The following is a 24,119-nucleotide window of genomic DNA, read 5'->3' on the forward strand; positions in this document are numbered from 1 at the left end:
AAGATAAAGAAGACATTGGAGAAGAAAGATCGCCGTGGATGGAAGTGACGCGTGGCCATTTTAGGCCTAATGTTAAACATATGGGAGAAACTACGTACAACTTAAAACCGGGAAAAAACTCTTTGCAGTGCCAAAATAGATTTCAATTATTGCAGCAAGTTCCAGAAGAAGACACACCAAGTTTTCCAAATAATTTTAAATCCAGTGGAGGTAAGAAAACCAACCGAAAGTCAAGATCGCCAAAGATTCATCTCTACGCAGACAGTCAAGGGCGGGGTATGGCAGAAGGCATCAAGGAAGAGCTGCAGAATCCAGAGACTGAGGTTTTAGGACTAATAAAACCAAGTGCCAAAACTGAAGACGTCCTTTCAAGTTGTGATCCTGTGTTAGAGAAGGACAATTATTTGGTGATTGTGAGTGGTACAAATGACATTGCTGCAAATGAAGGTGAGGAACTAATTACGACTCTCAGAGGTAAGATTTCCAAATTACCTGACTCAAAAGTAATTGTAGTAAATGTGCCACCCAGGTATGACCTTTTAGAGGACTCGTGTGAACAAAGCTGTACAAATATAAAAATCAAGAGATTATGTAAGAGTTTTAGAAATGTCTATGTAGTAGATACTTTAGGTCTTGGCAGGCAAATGTTCACTAGACATGGGTTACATCTAAATGGTAATGGAAAAGCAACTCTCTGTAGACAAATTGCTACAATTATCAACAGAGATTTGCAAACTAATCGGTACTTAAGAAAACCCATACCACTAAAGTGGCACATACAGGGAAACTTGCCAGAAAACCCAGACCCTTAAATCAAGATCTATGTACAAGGATCTGGGTTCCAGGGAAGTTCTCAACTCATGAGTCAAACGTTACCCAATTGCAACAGTCAAGTTTTAGGGAGGAAGGAGGTCTGCGATTGCTCTTGGTAAACTGTCAGAGTGTAGTAAATAAACATTTAAAATTCGGTACATTGATGGAATCTTATGAGACGGATGTGGTGATAGGAGTGGAATCGTGGTTGAGAGAAGGGGTGGGTAATACAGAAGTATTTCCAGAAGGGTATACAGTCTATCGTAGAGACCGAGGAGATAAAAAAGGAGGAGGGGTATTTATTCTGGTGAAGGAAACTTATTGTTCGTATGAATGGTTTACTGATGAAAGGAATGAAATACTAGGGATAAAATTAGTTTGTGATAATATGAAGGAGGTGGGAATTATAGGAACATATAGGCCTGGAAGAGAGGAAAGAGATATGGAAATATTTGAGAAAATAATAGATTATACTCATAAAAACAATAATGATACGGTAATAATTGGGGGAGATCTAAACTTGCCTGAAGTTGAATGGAATGGAGCTGCAAGTGAAGCCCATGAACAGAAACTGGCAAATAAGTTAATTTGGGAGGGAGGATTTACACAAGTAGTACAAGAACCAACTCGTCTCAATAACTTGCTAGATGTATTCTTGGTTAAACCATGGGAAATTGTTGATAAAACTGAGGTAATTGAAGGAATAGGTGACCATAAGGCTGTAATAATGGATGTAGGACTCGTACCAAAAATGTTTAATAAGAGGGTCACAAAAGACAAGAAATTATGCAGAAAAACTAAAGTTGATGAATTTGGGACTTACCTTAAATCACAATTCAGTTGTTGGATAAGTGAAGGGAATAATGTGGATACACTTTGGGCTAAATTTAAAGGAATAATTTGGGAAGGAGAGAAGAGATTTGTACCTGTTAAGAAGGGTAAAATGACCTCAGACCCTGTTTATTACACAAGGGAAATAAGAAAATTAAAAAGAAAATGTAGAATAGTAAACAGGAAAATCAAAGAAGGTAGGGAGAATAGAGAAACTAGAAAACAACTAATGAGAGAACTGAATAGAGTGAAAAAGGAAGCAAAAGAGAATTATATGAATGGCATTCTTCAAGAGGGTAATGACCACAAAGGGAAATGGAAAAAGCTGTATTCATATATTAGGAATCAAAAAGGAAAAGGAATCCAAATTCCTACAATGGTGGGAGAAGGGGGTGAACACTATTTAACAGATACTGAGAAAGCAAACCTCTTTAGTAGGGAATTCCGAGATTCAGTAGAAGATTGTCAGGACTTGGAAACCGTAACAGAAGATAGAGAGGGAGAGACACAGAGGGAAACAAGAAGCTTCTCATTCACAAATGAAGATATTTTCAGAGAAATCCATCTGCTTCAGCAAGGAAAAGCAGCAGGAAGTGATCGAATTACTGGGGAGGTATTAAAGACAATGGGGTGGTATATAGTGCCTTATTTAAAATTTCTCTTTGACTATGTCATAAATAATAGTGTGATACCAAAGGAATAGAAGGAATCTATAATAATACCAATTTATAAAGGAAAGGGTGATAAAAGGAAACCAGAGAACTACAGACCAATCAGCCTGACCAGTATAGTTTGTAAAATACTGGAGAGTTTAATAGCAAAGTACATCAGAGGGATATGTAATGATAAAAATTGGTTCATGAGGAGCCAGTATGGATTTAGAAAGAAATTTTCTTGCGAGGCACAACTGGTGGGATTTCAGCAGGACATATCAGATCAGTTAGATTCAGGAGGCCAGTTAGATTGCATAGACATAGATCTTTCCAAAGCCTTTGATAGAGTGGAACATGGAATATTATTAAAGAAATTGGAGGGAATAGGATTGGACGTAAGGGTTATACGTTGGATAAGAACATTTCTAAATTCAAGGGTTCAGAAAGTCAAAGTAGGAAATAATATATCACAGGAAGAGAAAGTCTGGAAGGGAATTGCACAGGGTAGTATAATCGGTCCGTTACTTTTCTTAATATACGCAAATGACTTAGGGAACAATATAACATCAAAAATAAGATTGTATGCAGATGACATAATTGTTTACAGGGAAACAAATAACATTGAGGATTGTTCAGAATTACAAAGGGACCTTGACAGTATCCAAGAATGGGTTGAAGAAAATAATATGAAGATTAATGGAGGCAAATCAACTGTTACAACATTTACAAACAGGAGCTTTAAAACTGAATTTGAATATACTTTGGATGAGGTAGTTATCCCAAAAGATGGCAAGTGCAAATACTTAGGTGTGAGATTTGAAAGTAATTTGCACTGGAAGGGTCATGTTGATGACGTTGTTGGGAAAGCATACAGATCGTTACATGTCATAATGAGGCTACTTAAAGGATGCAACAAAGAATTAAAAGAAAAAAGTTACTTAAGTATGGTTCGTCCATTATTGGAATATGCAAACAGTGTTTGGGATCCTCACCAAGAATACCTAATAAAAGAACTAGATGGTGTGCAGAGGAAAGCAGCAAGGTTTGTAACAGGGGATTTCAGGAGAAAGAGTAGTGTATCAGAAATGTTAAAGGAACTTGGTTGGGAAACTTTAAGTAAGAGAAGGGAGAAAAGTAGACTTATAGGATTATATAGAGCCTATACAGGAGAAGAAGCATGGGGAGATATCCGTGAGAGGCTTCGCTTGGAAAATAATTATATTGGTAGAACTGACCACAAGTACAAAATTAGAAGGAATTTTAGCAGAAGCGATTGGGGTAAATTTTCTTTCATTGGGAAGGGCGTGAAGGAGTGGAACAGTTTACCAGGGGTAGTGTTTGATCCTTTTCCAAAATCTGTACAGATATTCAAGAAGAGAATAAACAACAACAGAGATAATAAATTAAATGTTAGAGGGCATTCGACCAGTGCAGGATATTGTAAATAATAAATGTGTGTGATTAAATTAATTCCATCCCCTGGTCTAAGGAGTTTGGACAGCCCAAGTAGGGGACTGCCTGTAGGGGTGAAGTACAGTGGGGACTTCGAGGGCCCTGGGACCGCTACGGTAGCTGTGAAGGCCCTTCAGGAACTCTGAAAAGTGGTGGCAAAAGGGGCTCTGGTTAAGACGCAGCAGGTCGTTATGCTACTTAGGTTCCAAAATGGGTAAAATATAAATATGTAAATAAATTCAATGTTAATTTTAATCTTATACCAGTTGTATAGTATTATTAGATGTAATTTCACATACCGTACTGTATATGAGTTGACTATGTTTGTAAGATATTATAAGTAGAATTTTGTAAACAATATAAATTTATTAAGGATAATGTGTGTGTTTAACAGAAAAAAATTATTAGCGTAAATTGTATAATATTGTATTCTAGGGAAATTTTCTTCGTCTCCTGTTAATTTAAAATTTAGTGCTTGACAATAATGTATTTTAGTGTACCATTTGCCACCGAGGTAGACACCTCATTTGCAAATAAAGAGATTTTGATTTTGAAGAGCAAACAGTACAAAAGACACATTTTTCACCTTTTTCTCGATTGCAGTATACATGGGAAACTCAAAGAACAGGTTTCCCTAAACACCTGATGATCAATATTTTTTTTTCAGAGATTTACTCATGATTACCGATAAAAAACGATCACAAGACAAAATAAGCAACAAACACAATTAACGTTACTCCACAACTGCATTTTTCGCAATACGTGGCAAATATGAAGCAAATTAAGCGACAAACATAATTCACATGTTTTTTCGTAACTACAACATGACATGCTTTGTAATTCGTAGTGAAGAACAACATACATACATACATACATACATACATACATACATACATATATTATCATTATAGACTGTTATGCCTTTCAGCGTTCAGTCTGCAAGCCTCTGTGAACTTACCAAACGTCGCCACAATCCTCGATTTGCAACTAGTGTTGTGGCCTCATTTAGTTCTGTACATCTTATCTTTAAATCATTATAAACCGAGTCTAACCATCCTTGTCTTGGACTACCTCTACTTCTCTTACCCTCCATAGCAGAGTCCATTTTTCTCCTAGGTAACTTATCCTCCTCCATTCGCCTCACATGACCCCACCACCGAAGCCGGTTTATGCGTACAGCTTCATCCATCGAGTTCATTCCTAAATTAGCCTTTATCTCCTCATTCCGAGTACCCGCCTGCCATTGTTCCCACCTGTTTGTACCAGCAATCATTCTTGCTACTTTCATGTCTGTTACTTCTAACTTATGAATAAGATATCCTGAGTCCACCCAGCTTTCACTCCCGTAAAGCAAAGTTGGTCTGAAAACAGACCAATGTAAAGATAGTTTCGTCTGGGAGCTGACTTCCTTCTTACAGAATACTGTTGATCGCAGCTGCGAGCTCACTGCATTAGCTTTACGACACCTTGATTCAATCTCACTTACTATATTACCATCCTGGGAGAACATACAAACCAAATACTTGAAATTATCGACCTGTTCTAGCTTTGTATCACCAATCTGACATTCAATTCTGTTGAATTTCTTACCTACTGACATCAATTTAGTCTTTGAGAGGTTAATTATCATACCATACTCATTGCACCTATTTTCAAGTTCCACGATATTAGACTGTAGGCTTTCGGCACAATCTGCCATTAAGACCAAGTCGTCAGCATAGGCCAGACTGCTTACTACATTTCCACCAAACTGAATCCCTCCCTGCCATTTTATACCTTTAAGCAGATGATCCATGTAAACTACGAAGAGCAAAGGTGAAAGATTACAGCCTTGTCTAACCCCTGTAGGTACCCTGAACCAAGAACTCATTCTACCATCAATTCTCAATGAAGCCCAATTGTCAACATAAATGCCTTTGATCGCTTTTAATAATCTGCCTTTAATTCCATAGTCCCCCGGTATGGCCAAAATCTTTTCCCTCGGTACCCTGTCATATGCTTTCTCTAGATCTACGAAACATAAACACAACTGCCTACTCCTCTCGTAGCATTTTTCAATTACCTGGCGCATACTGAAAATCTGATCCTGACAGCCTCTCTGTGGTCTGAAACCACACTGGTTTTCATCCAGCTTCCTCTCAACGACTGATCGCACCCTCCCTTCCAAGATGCCAGTGAATACTTTGCCTGGTATACTAATCAGTGAGATGCCTAGATAGTTCTTGAAATCCTTCCTGTTCCCTTGCTTATAGATAGGTGCAATTTCTGCTTTTGCCCAATCTGAAGGTACCTTACCAACACTCCATGCTAATTTTACTACTGTATGAAGCCATTTCATCCCTGCCTTCCCAATATACTTCACCATTTCAGGTCTAATTTCATCTATTCCTGCTGCCTTATGACAATGGAGTTTATTTACCATCCTTTCCACTTCCTCAAGCATAATTTCACCAACATCATTTTCCTCCTCCCCATGAGCTTGGCTGTTCACAACACCACCTTTTACATTGAGAAGATGTTCAAAATATTCCCTCCACCTCTCCAGTGATTCCCTGGGATCTATTATGAGTTCACCTGAATTACTCAAAACACTGTTCATTTCCCTTTTCCCTCCCTTCCTAAGATTCTTTATTACTGTCCAGAAAGGTTTCCCTGCTGCTTGACCTAGCCTTTCCAGGTTGTTACCAAAATCTTCCCATGACTTCTTTTTGGATTCAACAACTATTTGTTTTGCTCTGTTTCTTTCATCTACATACAACTCCCTGTCTGCCTCGGCCCTTGTTTGGAGCCATTTCTGATAAGCCTTCTTTTTACGTTTACAAGCTGCTCTCACTTCATCATTCCACCAAAATGTTTGCCTTTTCCCATCTTTACACACAGTTGTTCCTAGGCATTCCCTTGCTGTTTCTACTACAGCATCCCTGTATGCCACCCATTTCACTTCCTATATCCTGAACCTGCTTACTGTCTACTGTTCGAAACTTCTCACTGGTCATATCCATGTACTTCCGTCTAATTTCCTCGTCCTGGAGATTTTCTACCCTTATACGTTTACAGACAGATTTCACTTTGTCTACCTTAGGCCTAGAGATACTTAGTTCACTACAGATCAGATAGTGGTCTGGATCATCGAAAAATCCCCGGAAAACTCGTACATTCCTAACAGATTTCCTGAATTCGAAGTCTGTTAAGATATAGTCTATTATGGATCTGGTACCCCTAGCCTCCCATGTGTAGCGGTGAATAGCCTTATGCTTGAAGAATGTATTCGTAACAGCTAAACCCATACTAGCACAGAAGTCCAGCAAACGCTTCCCATTCCCATTAGCTTCCATATCTTCCCCACATTTACCAATCACCCTTTCGTATCCTTCAGTTCTATTCCCAACTCTCGCATTGAAATCGCCCATTAGCACTATTCTATCCTTGCTGTTGACCCTGACCACGATGTCACTCAATGCTTCATAAAACTTGTCAACTTCATCCTCATCTGCACCCTCACATGGTGAATACACGGACACAATTCTAGTCCTAATTCCTCCAACTGACAAATCTACCCACATGATTCGCTCATTTACGTGCCTAACAGAAACTATGTTCCGTGCAATGGCATTCCTGATAAAGAGCCCTACACCAGACTCTGCCCTTCCCTTTCTAACACCCGTCAAGTACACTTTATAATCTCCTATCTCTTCCTCGTTATCTCCCCTTACCCGAATATCACTTACTCCTAGCACATCCAGATGCATCCTCTTTGCAGACTCAGCCAGTTCTACTTTCTTTCTTCCATAAGCCCCATTAATATTGATAGCTCCCCATCGAATTCCATTTCGTTCGCCAAGTTGTTTCCAAGGAGTCCCTCGCCTGTCAAATGGGAGTGGGACTCCGTTACTCCCATAGGTCCGAGGCTTGCTTAAAATGTTCTGAGTTCGGTCGATTCATGAAGCAGGATGCTACCCTACTTACACATAGTCGAAGTGAGGATCTCTCCTCTAACGGGTTATGGACCACCGGTGGATTGTATAGTCCTAGCCGCCTGAGCACAAGGAGGGCCAGGACTCAAAATATGTCCGAGATGCCCACTCCCATTCCATAGCAACTGGTATCCCGACTCTCAGGAGCACTTACTAGGCCACTCAGCCGTTGCCCATGGTTCACGAACTAGGACGTGACTACAGTAACCCACAAACATGAACCACAAGAACAAAAGAACTATTTTTTATACAGGACAGAAAAGGTTGTTACCAAACGAATCAATGCAAAGAACAAGCAAACGGTTATCCAAGAGTAAGTCTCTTTCAACATAAACAAATCGATATCCATCGAATGGGATACAGAACGCATCTCGCATTCCCAGTCGAAGACTGTAACAATCGGATGAATATAAATCGGAGCGATGTATCGAATATTTTCTGGTCACACAGCATATATCGGCAGCTTTTGGAAGCTTGTTCTGGCGCAAATTTTAAAAAGAAAATCTTGGTGCATAAAATCTTATTATAGTTCATCCGTAAACCGTAAAACACACTGTGTTTCTGTAAGTTTTACAGATAAACCGTAAAAGTTGGCGGGTATGCATCTGCACAACAGAGGTTGGATATTTTCTTACCACCAACAGGAAATCCGCCATCCCATTCTTCAAGTGCAGCTCTCATTATGTACTTGCCATAGTACGAGAGACAGTACACAGCCCTGCTGGACACCTTTCTGGAGCTTGAAATTCCCAGCCCCCAAGCCATCGGAATGAAGGTTAACCAATGGAGGTTAAAACCCTCGACCCATCCGGGAATCAAACCTGGGTCCCCTTGAACCCAAGGCCAGCATGTTAACCATTTAGCCATAGAGCCAGACAAGGACTACAAGATTGACTTTGTGAGCCCAGCATAGTACATGACAAAGGCTGTCACCAACATGAATCGAATCAGTAACAACAATAACCAAAATATTGACGAATAGAATGTCGTGCTTGTTCAGGGTGTCCACCCCAATTTGTGAGCAAATGGCACCAATGGCTTTATTGAGCACCACACTGGCAACTAGATATTCTGGCTGTTCCTTGCTTCCAACAAGCGAAACAACATTTAAAATGCAGTCCTGACTTGTCCGTACTTTTGTCGCAGAGAATAAGGTGTTTTTTTTTAAACCTAGACAGTTTTTGTGGCTTTCTATCCCCTACAATAAGAATGTAATAGTTCCAAATGCAATCGGCAATAACTTGCCAGCACTCATGAACGCCTCAGTTGTGTCGATAATAGATTCAATATGATCTTCTGCCTTCTTAGCCTGGGGGAGTAATTCTCCCATGGCTAACTGCCACTTCAATTATCTCCCCCATTTGCCATTCTTGTGGTTATAACTAACAATGTGTTTAATCACCGTGTCCTGCCTTTCAAAAAATTTACACATCAGTATGCTTTATATCATTCGTGCAAAACCCCTCTGAGCTGAATTCACTTCCCTGTGAATATACCTTAACACCAGTCTTAGGCATTGCAACAATCACATTTCTTCTTTTCAAATTCAAACATACCTATAAATGAACCTGGAATTATTAGACTTAAAAGAACAACACAGTCTGCATGGTCTTGGTAAGTACTGGAGAATGGCGTGGAATGGTTCAAGCAGTGCTTGGGTAGTTGATGCAGGTAAAATTATCAAACGTTGCAGTTTTGCAATGTTCTTCATTAAGAAAAACCTACATCTGTTGTTACAGGTATTAAAACTCTGCTAAATACCAAGTCACCGGGCGAGTTGGCCGTGCGCGTTGAGGCGCGCGGCTGTGAGCTTGCATCCGGGAGATAGTAGGTTCGAATCCCACTATCGGCAGCCCTGAAGATGGTTTTCCGTGGTTTCCCATTTTCACACCAGGCAAATGCTGGGGCTGTACCTTAATTAAGGCCACGGCCGCTTCCTTCCAACTCCTAGGCCTTTCCCATCCCATCGTCGCCATAAGACCTATCTGTGTCGGAGCGACGTAAAGCCCCTAGCAAAAAAAAAAAAAAAACCAAGTCAAACAACAAAATATTATACAAGTTATAGCAGAATAAATATTTTAACAAGGTCTTATCAAGAGAGCCGCTATATTGGGAACACTGCTACATTTTACAGCACAAAGAAGATGCGTTGAAACACGCTGGTGCCATGAAGTAGGCTGCATTCATGAACTACCAAGAGTCTGCCTGAGTGTGTTGGAGTGATTTTTATTTTTTTTATTTTTTTATAAAGCCATATGCAGAATTTGCATAAAAATTGTTATTTAGTGTGGTTTTGCAATTCAAAAACTTACTTTTGGGATGAAATATGTCAATTATGAGATTAATATTGAAACATAAGTAGAGAAAAAACATTTGCGTTATCATGCCTCGCAAATTTCACATATCTCTATTTATTAGAGATCCAGGATATTTGAACTTGATGGTAGTTTTTTCCTTCAAATCCTAGTTGTCAAAGCTGATGGTTCCACTGATTTGAGGGCTGCTTTCCAGATATTCTTTCTTCTGAAGACTGACATGCCTGCCATTTTTAGTTTGCCCGTTTTCCTGTGTTTGTGTAAGATTTTGAAGCACCAGACGGGTGTCTTGAGCAAGTACCATGTAGTGAGGAATGAGTGGAATGTGTATCAGTCATTGCTGTGTCTCTTCCAGATGGGGACAGTTATGCTGGTGTTCCATGCATATGGAGGCTTACTGATGGTTGCAATTTTGTTGAACAGGGTAGCAAGAAATTCTGTTCCACAGTCTCCCAGCATTTTCCAGATTTGTGCAGGTATATCGAGGCCAGGTGCATTTCCATTCTTCGTCTTCTTAATGAACACTATCACTTCTTCTGCTGTTATCTGTGGCAATGGCCCAAGGATGGACTGAGGATTTAATAGCGGTGGTTGCAGGAATTCTTTGATGCAGGTGTTAGTATAGTAGTCGGTTCATCTTCGAAGGATAGATGGTGGATGAAAGTTGCCTTAACATCCATGCCATGTCCAATGTCTTTAAGAGATAAGAATTTCATATTGTTCCGTACTGAAGTCAGTTCATTACTAAGTTAAAAGAAAGTATAAAATGGTTCAACCTTTCAATACTATTAAAATAAGAAATGTAAGTTTACATTCCTATTTAATGAAAATGGTACCGGTTTCGACCAGTATTTTTGGTCATCATCAGCCAATCACAAATAAGTGTAAAACAATGCACAGATAAATAAACTGCGAAGTATAAAGAATTCTGTAGGTTGCTGATAGTGAAGCACTAAAATCTTTAGGGAGTAATGTGCATTGAAACATGCGCAGGTAAAAATATGAAGTCTAGATGATACAGTCAGATGCAGTTTATAAGGCACCGTACAATTTTAAGGATACTGCGTGTCAATCATGAACGTTAGTAGGACATAAGAGTTAGAGAGCAATGTATGGGAAGAAGTCCATAATCAAATACTTATCCAAATATAGAACTGAGCAAATTCTTGAAGAGTTCAATTGCAGTTTATGAGACACTGTATAATTTTAAGGAATAGCACTGCCCGTCGATAGATCCAAAAATTATGAAGAAGTCGCCGATCAAATACGCAAATGTACTACGGACCAAGTTCCGGAAAAGTTGATCAGCACTGTGCTTCTAAAAGTCTCTTAAGTTAGATGTGTTAGAGAGCACTGTGTGTGAAGAAGTCCGGAATCAAATACGTATCTAAATGTAGCATGGAGTAAAATCTTGAAGAGTTCAGCTGCAGTCTATGAGGCACTGTGTAATTTTAGGAATGAGCACTGCTTGTTGATAGATCCACAAATTATGAAGAAAGTCGAAGATCAAAGGAACTTTTTCTTTCCTCATTATATTCCTCTTTTTTCATTCTCCAATTTGAATTACATTTTCTAACATCTCTAATGATTTTTGACCACTCTAATTTTCAAATTTATATTTTACGCTATTCTAAGTTCGACCTCAACTCCTACCTTAAAATATATCTCAGGCTATGTCATCACGCTCCTCAACAGTTCGAATATTGCGCTTTTTAGTATTTTTTCTCTTCATAATTGTTTTTTCTTTATGTCTTATGTTTTAATAACTTCAATGATCTAACTTACGAAACTTTTGGGAGCACAGTGCCGATCTACTCTTCAAGAACTTGCTCCATAATACATTTATATATTTGATCTGCGACTTTCTTCATAATTTTTGGATCTATCGACAAGCAGTGCTAATTCCCAAAATTATACAGTGCCTCATGGACTGCAGCTGAACTCTTCAAGATTTTACTCCATGCTACATTTAGGTACGTATTTGATTCTGGACTTCTTCACACACAGTGCTCTCTAACACATCTAACTTAAGAGACTTTAAGAAGCACAGTGCTGATCTACTCTTTGGGAACTTGCTCCGTAGTACATTTGCGTATTTGATCGGCAACTTCTTCATAATTTTTGGATCTATCGACGGGCAGTGCTATTCCTTAAAATTATACAGTGTCTCATAAACTGCAACTGAACTCTTCAAGAATTTGCTCAGTACTATATTTGGATACGTATTTGATTATGGACTTCTTCCCATACAGTGCTCTCTAACACTTATGTCTTAATAACGTACATGATTAACACCGCAGTATCCTTAAAATTGTACAATGCCTTATAAACTGCAGCTGATAAATACGTGTGTTATAGTGCTTCATAAACTGCATCTGACAGTATCATCTAAACTTCATATTTTTACCTGTGCTTCTTTCAACGCACTTAATTCCCTAAAGATTTTAGTGCTTCACTATCAGCAACCTACAGAATTCTTTATACTTCGCAATGTATTTATCTGTGCATTGTTTTACATCTATTTGTGATCGGCTGATGACCAAAAATACTGGTCAAAACTGGCACAATTTTAATTAAATAGGAATGAAAACTTACATTCTTTATTTTAATAGTACTGAAAGGTTGAACCATTTTATACCTTCTTTTAACTTATAAATGTCCAATATCTTGCAAAGCATGACTGCATGACTTGACCAGACAGTACTCACTTGTTGCTCCTCCTGACTTGTCGAGCTGGTCATATGGATCTAGATAGTGACTGTTTTTACCAGCTGCCACTGTTCTCTTGGAATCTCCTTTCGATGATGGGTAGTGGTCAAAGTCTGCATCAAGTCATCTTTGCCACCAAGTGTTTATAGGCCAAACTTCTCATTAATCAATTGTCATCATGTCCCTTGTCAATATACCTGCAATCTGGCTTTGATTTTCATGAGACCTTTTTGCCAGCCTGGTGTATCTTCTACAGTATATCATTCCCCACTTCTTCCACCATTTGATTAGGAATACTGAATGTGAAGCTAGTCAGAACTGTTTTTCATCTCATTCTCGTCAGCTTTCTATTTCCCCCATTTGATCCACTTGGGTCTAGTCTTTGATCTAGCACAAGCAAACAGTGTTGGGGCGCAACGTTGTCATATGGAATCACTTTGGTATGTCACCAATTTCAGATATCATCGTCACATGATTCAGTAATCAATCTGGTTGCATGTGCACCACTAGTATAGGTCATTAGATGCATCAGCCTTTTCTTGATGTAAGTGTTGATGACAACTAGATTGTGGCCTCCTACAAAATCAAGAATACAACATCCACTGACATCCCGTACACTGTATCAGTGACCTCCATGACACCGCAAGTATCCTATTCTATGTGAATCAACATGGCCTTTCAGATCTACTCCTAGAAGGGTGCACTTTTCTGGAGGAATTGTTTGTATATGGGCATCAAGACTATCCCAAAATTCCTCATTTTCAGCATCTGTGTCCTGTCAGTCGGGTATAGCAGAAGATGACGTTGGCAGTTATATGGTCCGATTTGATTTTGATGGGCATGAGGTGATCTGACATGAGGAACAATTTGGATTTAGAAGTGGCAGGTCAATATTGGAACCCATTTTAATTCTGAGACGGATCATGGAAAAGATCTGGGAATATGGGAAGTATATAGTAATGACTCATAGACTGGAAGGCATACGACAGCATCCCCAGAACAAACGTTTGGGAAAGCATGACACAGTGGCATTGGCAAGGAGTTAACCCTTAGCCCTCCTTTTTTTTTCTGAACACTCCTGCCTCTCCAGATCCATTTAAGAATCTGCTTGCAGAGGGATAAGTGACAGCACAAACATATTTGCAGAATATTTATAAAAATCAATTAAATCAAACACAAAATAAATATAATACAAGTGCAATACAGTATTCAGGTGTAATATTCAGCATTTTCAAACCTGAAATTATCCCAGACAGTCACTTTTTGTCTGTAATAGTGCATTGTGTAGAACTTCCCAAAACACTCGCCGGGATGTAATCCAGGCTTTTTTCTACAAGTATTGCTGAAAAACACAGTCTCACATCATAATTCAGGCTTACTGTTCATTGCCATATTTAGGCTTATGCCTAAAATGCTCTGAATTCAGGAGATTAACATCTATCCACGACCTCCTAATAGACTCGCGTGTGAGGAGCGTACCCTTTTGAATGTTTACACTAGCATACCGGTTAGTCTCGTGCAAAATTTCTGACAATAACTAGTCAGTCCAGAATAATTGGAAAAAGTCATGTTCACTCAACCTTGCGGTGGTTTATAACCTGACGTACCTGTGAATGGGCTTTTGAAGTCCAAGTCAGTGTCACGGTATTTCCTCCAGCCATCAGTAGAGGCACCAGCACTGCAATTTAGCATAATTTTCTCATTATCGGGATTTTCATTACTCAACTCACCAAAATAATCTCGTTCCAAAAAATCTTCCTCACCACTTAATTGAAAATCACTCTCACTATCGCTGGAATCAACGTCACTTCAACCTAAAAGTTTGGCTATTTCTTTCTCATGCTGCTCGAACGACGCCATGTTGCTAAGCAACATCTGTTTGAAAACTCACATGGTCTACTAAGAATGCGCACAAAGCCTGATTTCGGAGAGATTATAGCTATACATGGCTTCAAATTGTCGTCGAAGGATGGCAGTAGCTTACTCTACCTGTAATTCATGCACGCGTAACCCTACAAAGGAGTTATATAGGGAAGAAAATCATGTCGGGCAATGCCCGACATAGGATCTATGCGGCATATTCTCGTTGTCGGGCAAGGCCCGCCGCGTGAGTGCCAAGGGTTAATAACAATGATAAAGGCAATATATTATAACTGTTGCAGCTGTGTGAAGACAATAGTGGATAGCTTAGAATGGTGTGGAATTGACACTGGGCTAAAACAAGTGTGCTGTGACTTTTACTGTAAATAATGGTGAGCGATGACATCGTAAAGGCAGGAAGGGAAGATTATAGGGGGAAAGAATGAATGTAATAATGTCTGCAGGTGATGATGTGATCTGGGGGGGAAGATGAGGAGGAGCTACAACAGCTGAATGTATTGAATAGAAGGACTGAACAATGGGGATGGTGCTGAGTAGATGAAGTAAAAAAAGGAAAAGGAGCTATCAAAATTGGTGGCAAGGAACTGGAAATAGAACACTTCAAATACTTGGGAAGTGAACTGCCAGAAAATGGAAGGCTGAATATGGAAATCTGAAGGAGGATACAACTGGGGAGTGCCTTCTACCACCGGGTACGAAAATTATTATGGAATAAAGATGTACAAATGAAGGCTAGAGAAGTAATGCACAAGGAATATTACTTACCTATAATGACATATGCAGCAGAAACCTAGACAATGACTCAAATAGATGAGAGGAGTACAGACAGCTGAAATGAAATTCCTGTGGAGTATGGTACAGAAGACAAGGAGGGACAGAGTGACAAATGAAGACATACAAAAAGAGCTAAATGTACAAAAACTGAAACTAAATTATAAACTAGAACAGAACAGACTGAGATGGTTTGGACATGTCAAGTGGATGAAAGAAGAAAGACTGCCAAGACAAGCACTGGAAAGACAGATGACAGGGAAGGGAGGATGAGAAAGACCAAGATTACAATGGATGAACTCTGAAGAACAGCATAGGACAATGGAACCTGGACTGGAACACAGTGTTGGATGAGGAATGGTGGAGAGGGAAGACTAAGTGGAGAGGAACCATATTGGTCCCCATCCAGTGTCAGCTGATGATGATGATGTGATATGTCACTCTGGTTATTTTGTAACACTGTTACAAAACTGATGACTGATCACAACAGCCACATCATTCGTCTTTGTACTTGTGTTATGATAGATGACCTTGTAGCTATCTCAAATTTCCTCCACATTTGATCCTCTCCTCTTAGTCTCCTGGACAAAAGCTACGTCACACCATCTGTTCTAAAGATATTCAGCTAACTCTCGGGATGACCAGGCAGTGTGAGATACTGATTTTGGCAAATCGCAGTTGGACTGACTTCTTTAGCCTGTTCCATCCTTCAGTAGGTTATCCTCACATTTTTCATGCCACTCGATTGAATGTAGTGCACATTGCTTTGATGGAACCCCCTAGCATGATCCAAATTACAATGAGTAACTCTTGTCACTTCATCTGTCGTCAAGGGCAGTTTCAACCTGCTGCCAGGTTTCAATGAGGCTGGCTTTAACCTGGAAAACAGATGCTGCATGTCGGATTTCAGTGGCATTTTCTACACTAGGAGTCCAACATCCACCAAAAATAGCTCCTTTGCCCAAAAGCCCATTTAAAGAGTCTGGTTAAATACCACCGCCTAACACTCGGAATTGAGTCACTGGATGTGAAGTCTAAATCCATCCCCTAGCAGGACAGATAACATGAGCAGTAATCATATTGGAATAGTTTCATATCCACGCCTATCAACAGTTTTCCGAACATCAAAGGTATTCTTTATAAAATTTCAACAGTGATACTCTATTCAAATTATGACCAAGAGTAATGTTACTAAATCACTCACCTATGAGATAGACAGAGAGAAACATTCTATCTGTGGCATGTCTTTGAATACAGTACCTTCCAAAATGTCAAGAACCATCATCATCTAAACAGCAACCTGAAAAAATTGGAAAGGCAACTGATTATGCAGATAAAAGTATCCTCCAAAAACAAAAGTTTATACTATTTTTAAAGTTGGAGTAGTATAAATTACTGATCAAATATTTCTTTTTTTTTCTTGCAAGTTGCTTTATGTCGCACCGACACAGACAGGTCTTATGGCGACTATGGGCAGGAAAGGGCTAGGAGTGGGAAGAAAGCACCCGTGGCCTTAATTAAGGTACAGCTCCAGCATTGGCTTTGTGTGAAAATGGGAAACCACGGAAAACCAAACATTTCTAAAACCAATAAAATTAAAATTTTCATCATTGTTCTATTTCAACAGGCTGTTTGGTACGGCTGATTAGGCACTTGCCTCCTACGCTCTAAGTTGTAGAATCCCCATCATTTGGCACATTTATTATCATGCTCATATCATACTGGTAATATTTCCCCTCTATATAAATTATGTCATTGAGTGCTATATGTCTAGTGTATCAGAAGTAAAATTTAAGCAACCTGAAGCTTACATTTGCATCAAGACTGTTACGATACCAATAACAGAGAAATAGCTGAAAATTTACACTATACGTCCATAATAATTTCCAAAAGTATGTAATAATCAGTAAATTTTTGACCTGAAAGAATGGAGGGTATAATAAGTAATATCCCATAATGGTACTTCCGTAATATTCCTGCTCATGTGAATTCAACTGGTTTACAAATGTCACTTAAGTAAACCCGCAATGATATCATACTATCTCCTTTATATATATATATATATATAATTTGCTTTACGTCGCACTGACACAGATAGGTCTTATGGCGATGATAGGATAGGAAAGGCTTAGGAGTGGGAAGGAAGCGGCCGTGGCTTTAATTAAGGTACAGTCCCAGCATTTGCCTGGTGTGAAAATGGGAAACCACGTAAAACCATCTTCATGGCTGCCAACAGTGGGGTTCAGCCAACTACCTCCTGAATGCGAGCTCACAGCTGCATGCCCCTAATCACATGGCTAACTCGCTCATTCTTAATTTAAGTAAGACTGCAAATGTACTGTACAAAATTTTAATATTTGTGTTTATTTTTTTCCTCACTTTCATGACGACTTGAGCTACTCCTTTTCGCCTGAGAAAGGAAGAACTCCTATTTGAACTAGTATCCATGGTCAGAATCCCACAAAGACTGATCTAGATGATATTCATCTGTTGACTTTGTCTCTTAATGTACCTACAGTCATTCCAGCTCTCAAAGCAGACGAATTGGGCGAGTCTTTGTCTGTAATTCAGGGTATTTTGCCTGATTTTGTTTCTACTGTTTTGTCATTTCAATCTTCCGAGTCCTCAGCTAACCAGTTAAAACTTGTTAAAAGTCAATTGCAAATTTACACAGATCATTTCTGGGATTTTCTCTCTCTTAACTTGCCAGATGAGGAATGTAAGGAGCGTGAATTAATACTACAATCTTTCTCCACATTGTGTGATAAGATATCAAACATACTCAAGGGTCTTAATGTGTCCAACACTGCCACTACGTTTGCTCAAGTCCCCTCCCCTTCAGAATCTTGTGAAAAGGATCGTAATTATAAGCGGGGTGCATCGCCCGTTGCTTCAGGGTCCTATCCTATAGCTTCTCAAGCTAATGCTACATCAATGAGGGTGAGGCCTCCTTTCATTGTTTCACAAACATATGCTTCTACTAATCTCATTATTCTGCAAGCTTGTGCTCCCGCTCGGTTTCCCAGTGTTTTGATGGCTGTAAGTTATATTCAGAACAATTTAATGTCTTACGCTCATGTTCGTGCACCAACGAGTATTTTGGTGGTGCCAGTTATACGTATGCCTATTCAATGCCAGCCTATATCTGTATAGCCAGTTGTTTCTCCTGCCACAGCAAAAAATTATACTCCTTCTGCCCAAGCATCAGCCACCCCTGGTGTTTCCCTAGGTTGTACAACACTTACCCAGGTAGAAACTTCTGCCCTGATGGAAAGAATTTTCCCCTATCTAGTGGTATTTCTGCTATTTCCCCTTGTGTATGTATTGAGATAAATAATGAACTTATCTGCACCTTGTTAGATTCAGAGAGCAGTGTGACAATAAGTGAGGACTGGTTAATACCATGAAGGCTGTTTGTAAGTTTCCTCCCTTGAACGCTGTATCATTAACATGTCACACTGCCCATTCTAACCTCTTGACCATCGTAGGTTCTGTAAAAGTAAAAAAAAATTAGAGTTTGTGCCTTTACATGGAAAATGCAGGTACTAGTTTCTAAAGATTTGTCTTGCCCATCCATTTTAGGTGCTAATTTTATAGCTAAATCAGAGATTATTTTGGATCTGCAATTCAATTCATTCTATTTTAATTTCTCTAAGAGGTTCTATCAGTTGCATCAGCATTCTCCTCTCCTTTTAATGTTAATGCTATTCCTGGTGATGAAATTGAGTCCAAAGTCTTTGAGTTTTATCATTTACCTGCTGAACAGGCCATACAAAACGAGAGTGTATGTTACGAATTCCCAAATGTTTTCACTGCAAAATTAGGTCTCACTAATGTGTTGGAATACAAAACTGATGCAACTCATAACATCCCTGTTCGTTCTCCATATAGTTTGGCTCTGCCTAAAATGAATGCCCTAAGTCCATTATTGAAAAAATGCTTAAAGATGGTGTCGTACATCCATCTAAATCAGCTCAATCTTCTCCATGTTTCTTGTCCCTAAAGTGCAGGGAGATTTTAGGCTAGTTGTTGATTACTGTGTTCTGAACAATCAGTTCCTCTTCCTGACCTTCATTCTTGTTTCTGTTGGTTTTCCAATGCAAAGATCTTTACCACTATAGATTTAAATCAGGCTTATTATCAGATCCCTATTGCCAAGGAATCCAAACCCCTCTCTGCCCTTGCCATGGACTGGAACCCCTGGTTGGCTTCTCCACTGGTGCAGCTGTCTTAACTCACCTGTTGGACAGTATGCTATCGGATATAAAGTTTGAATGTGTCTATAATTACCTTGACGATTAGGTAATATTTAGTCGATCATCTGACAAACATCTCATACGTTAAAAGGGTGGCAAAATTTAATTAACGAACATGAAAAATAGTCAACAAGATATACACAACCAAAAATACACTGGTCGGCAAAAAAAGTGGATCACTTTGAAAATGTTGATTTTCTGTTCGCTAAAACAAATTTTTTACGACATATTTCATTTTGTGATGTTCCTCTTTATAAATAAATGTTTTCAGCACTCTCTGGTAAGTGTGTGGTGCATATGGTCCGAATTGATCGACTATTAGAGATAATTTTCCATGCCATTAGCTTTTATGACGATCCCTTTTAACTTTTATGGTTTTATGACGGTCCCTTTTAACGTGATTCCTCGCCCCCTAATCAAGCGTTAAAGTTACTGTAAACATTTGCAGTGATAAGATGTTCTTTGTAAAAACTCTGGGGAGTTCCAAATCAGTTTTTGTTCGATCCTTGATGAGTCAAGATGCCTCTAAGTAGAGAAAATGTTGCACGCGTAATCGCCTTGGTTGAAGACTGTCGCAGCCTTCGGTATGCGGCCCATGCTGTAGGAGCATCTTATGGAAGTGTACAACGGGCCATGCAACGTTATCGTGAATGTGGAACATGCGAAAGGAGACCGGGATCTGGACGTCGACGAATTACGAACGCCAGGGATGAACGATTTCTTGTCCTCCAAGTCTTGAGAGACTGAAGAACAACAGCGGTTCAGGCAAGAAATAGGCTACAAGAAATGTCCGTGTGAGTGAGAGAACCGTAAGACGAAGGCTCCAGGAGGCTAACCTTTTTTCAAGAAGGCCCGCTACAGGGCCACTATTAACGGGGCAGCATCGGAGAAGACGACTCGAGTTCGCGATGCAGCATCGAAACTGAACCATTCAGGACTGGAGCATGGTGCTTTTTACAGATGAGAGCCGCTTCTGTCTGAGATCTCCAGATGGGCGAGAAAGAGTGTGGAGGAGGCCTGGAGAGCGATTCTCACCCGTAACTCTCTCCCAAAGGACACCATTTGGGGGAGGCTCCGTGATGGTGTGGGGTGGCATAAACTTTGAATCCCGTACCGAGCTTGTGATTCTTGATGGCGATTCTCTCACTGCTCACCGCTATGTGGAAAAAGTTATGCAGGATCATGTTGTCCCATTTGCACAATTTACGGGCGACAATTTCATTTTAATGCACGACAATGCTCGCCCGCACATCGCCCGTATCGTCACCCGTTACCTAGAAGAAGTTGGAATTCAAACTCTAGACTGGCCAGCAAGGAGTCCTGACCTAAATCCCATACAGCACGTATGGGATATGATTGGGAGAAGACTTCGGTCTCAGAATATCGAGACTCTGGCTGAACTGAGGGCACGATTGGTGACAGAATGGAACAGTATTCCTCAGGAAACAATTAGGAATCTAGTGCGCAGTGTACCACAACGCTCCAGGAGGTCATCACTGCCAGAGGCGGAAACACCAGATTTTAATGTCTCTAGTGGTTTGCTAAAACAATTTCTGACAGTGTAAATCAGTGAAAGTGTTAAAATTGGAGTTAACTTAAATACAGTGAAAGACATGCAAATGAGTAAAAATTACAGGAATTACAGAAACGATAAAATGTCATAATAAAGTGAATGTCAGATAAATTTTGAAAGTGAATGTAGTGTTAAACGTGAAGGTAACATAATGTTTGATTAGTATTATCAGTATTATTATTTATTTAGAACACTGGACTAACACTATATCCATTGAAACCATTTTTTTCAAAGTGATCCACTTTTTTTGCCGGCCAGTGTATTATCAGAGAACCACACAGGAGCCGTGTATCAGACTACATAATCCAAATCCCAACAACAATGCCAACAACATCCATTACCACGGTAACAGTAAAAACAAACGCAAAACCTCCATCCAGGGATAGGAGGAAAATAAACAGTAGCAAGAAAAAAAATTAACAGAAAAACCCAGCAGAAAGAATGCATACGAAACAGAGCGGAATGTTACACAGAATTACGAGCGGGAAACCCCAAGGTAAAAAGCTATGCTCAATACCTTGGAAACGGCACCTTGTTTCACATCGAGAAAGTTACAATACTGCCAAAGAATGAAAATTATTAATTTTTTTTAAAAAAGAATTTTCGAATTCAGTCCACCGTGCATCTTCCACACTTAGGAGAACTGGTAGTTAGAAGAACCAATCTCCCGAAATGCATTAGCACACATGACGCCAAGTCTGAATTTGTAGAAAGAAGTAGTTTTTATTATTATTATTATTATTATTATTATTATTATTATTCTTGCGCACTCGAAAACACATGAAATTTTTTTCTTCACGGCGAATGAGGGAAATCTAACACAGGTACATACCTTTCAGACACTACCTTTTTGAAAATCCAAATCTGGTCATTGTTGAAGTAGGTTACCACGAGGCCAGAGAACTTAATCTTGTTATGAAGAATCCAGAAGAAACTTTCACCCAAAATGATATTTCAAAGGTAACGGTAGAAGGTCAACTGCAAGTCCAGCAGGGATACATCCCCATTAAGGGGGAAATCACGGGGGCTTCAGAATAAACCACCATGCCATTGTGTAGCACACGTTCTCACTGCCACCCATCATCGCTTCTCGCTGCGAACTGGCTCCCGCTATTGCTGGCGAGGCCAGGACTAGTTACGCCAGGCGCCTGCCGGCGCATGCGCAGTTATGCGAAGACATTCACCAACACAGAACAGGAACGAACTCCACATTACATAACCTTAAAAAGTACATTGCCGTAAGGCCGATTGACACTATTTTCAATGGTGCTAACACTAGTCCAAAAAGGTTATAGGAGAGGCTCGATCTTGTTAATACCGTCACAGATCTCATTATAACGAACAACCCAGGTAAAGTAATAATCCATGGGCAAATCCCTGTACCATCCATTTCGACCCACGACCTTATATATTTATCGTATTCCCTCAAAGTGAATAAATACAAACCCAAGTACATAACTGTCAGAAATACGAAGGACATAAACTTGGATTACTTGAATTACGACGCTTATCAACTACCGTGGGACGATATACAGAGTCTAAATGATGCCGACACTAAAGTTAACTTGTTTAATAGGACGGTAAAGAACTTATATGACAGACATGCCCCTAAACGTCGAATAAAGTTTTCTCGCCCTTCTTGTCCATGGCTAGATGATGAAATCAGGAGAATAATGGCCCATCATGACTCATTATTTCGACATTATAAACAAACCCTAGATGACACAGACTTCAAATCTTACTGCATCTTAAGAAATAGCACAAAGCAGTTAATCAGAAATAAAAAATGTACATATTTCTGGAATTTAACTAACAAATTCTAATCGTGCATGGGACCAACTTAGAGCTCTGGGAATAGGAAAACATCAACAGAGACAGACAACTCCTGACATTCCACTTGATGAACTGAACGATTACTTTAGCAGAATAAATATTCAACCTACCCCAGCTAACTACTCCGACTCACCGCCCTCCCCTCCAGCCGATCCACCATTCACATTTCACAGTGTCACAGAAAATCAGGTTAAAAAGGCTTTGTAATTGATTAAATCAAAGGCCACAGGTGTAGATGATATTCCTATTAGTTTTAAACATAACATTATGGGTGCTGTCCTGCCTATACCGACACACATACTGAGCTACTGTTTACTAAACGGAACTATCCCAACTGTCCGGAAAACAGCCAATATTATACCGGTATCTAAGGGTTTAGACCCACAATCCCCCTCTGACTATCATCTGGTGTCCATACTCCCTGCGCTTTCTAAAGCCTTTGAACGTTTAGTATACGAGCAAGTTCTGAAATACCTAAATAAAAATGCTCTTTTAGACCCTTTGCAATCTGGATTTAAGAAGGGTCACAGTACCGCGACAGCACTTTTGAAGGTTACTGAAGACATTAGAAATGCTATGGACAAACGACTGCTCATATATACTTATCCTTCTTGACTTCAGTAGCGCCTTTGACACTATAGACATTCAGACTATGATAAAGAAAATGGAACTGCTAAATTTTGACCTGGCTGCGCTTAAGTTTTTTAGTTCTTATTTGAGTAACCGTCAACAGCGTTTAACAGTAAACGACAAGGCCTCTAAATGGAAAATGAAACTTAGTGGTGCCCCACAGGGCAGTTTTCTAGGGCCCTTACTTTTCTGTATTTATATCAATGACATACCATCTGGAACAGGAAATAACACACCACATCTATGCTGACGATCTTCAAATTTATTGACACTGCAAGACTTCAGACTTAGATGAAACAATACAAATTAACAATGACCTCCGACGACTCAGTATATATGCACAATGAAATTCTCTTACATTGAACTCCACAAAATCTCAGGCAATCATAATTGAATCACGAAAATTACTGAACTGCTCAAACAACGTT

At 39.5% G+C, this 24,119-nt stretch overlaps 1 protein-coding gene across 6 annotated transcripts in view; it reads right to left on the minus strand.

Moving 5' to 3' along the window:
- Cp110 (Centriolar coiled coil protein 110kDa) overlaps positions 1 to 24,119 on the minus strand; it is a 446,477-nt gene that overhangs the window by 356,917 nt on the left and 65,441 nt on the right. For all 6 annotated transcript variants that reach the window (XM_067142187.2, XM_067142186.2, XM_068226427.1 and 3 more), the window contains one exon: positions 16,604 to 16,699. The gene's annotated coding sequence lies outside the window, so the exon portion shown is untranslated. The remainder of the gene's footprint in view (positions 1 to 16,603; positions 16,700 to 24,119) is intronic.

This window comes from Anabrus simplex, chromosome 2 (assembly GCF_040414725.1).
Source record: "Anabrus simplex isolate iqAnaSimp1 chromosome 2, ASM4041472v1, whole genome shotgun sequence".
In the NCBI taxonomy this organism is placed as follows: domain Eukaryota; kingdom Metazoa; phylum Arthropoda; class Insecta; order Orthoptera; family Tettigoniidae; genus Anabrus; species Anabrus simplex.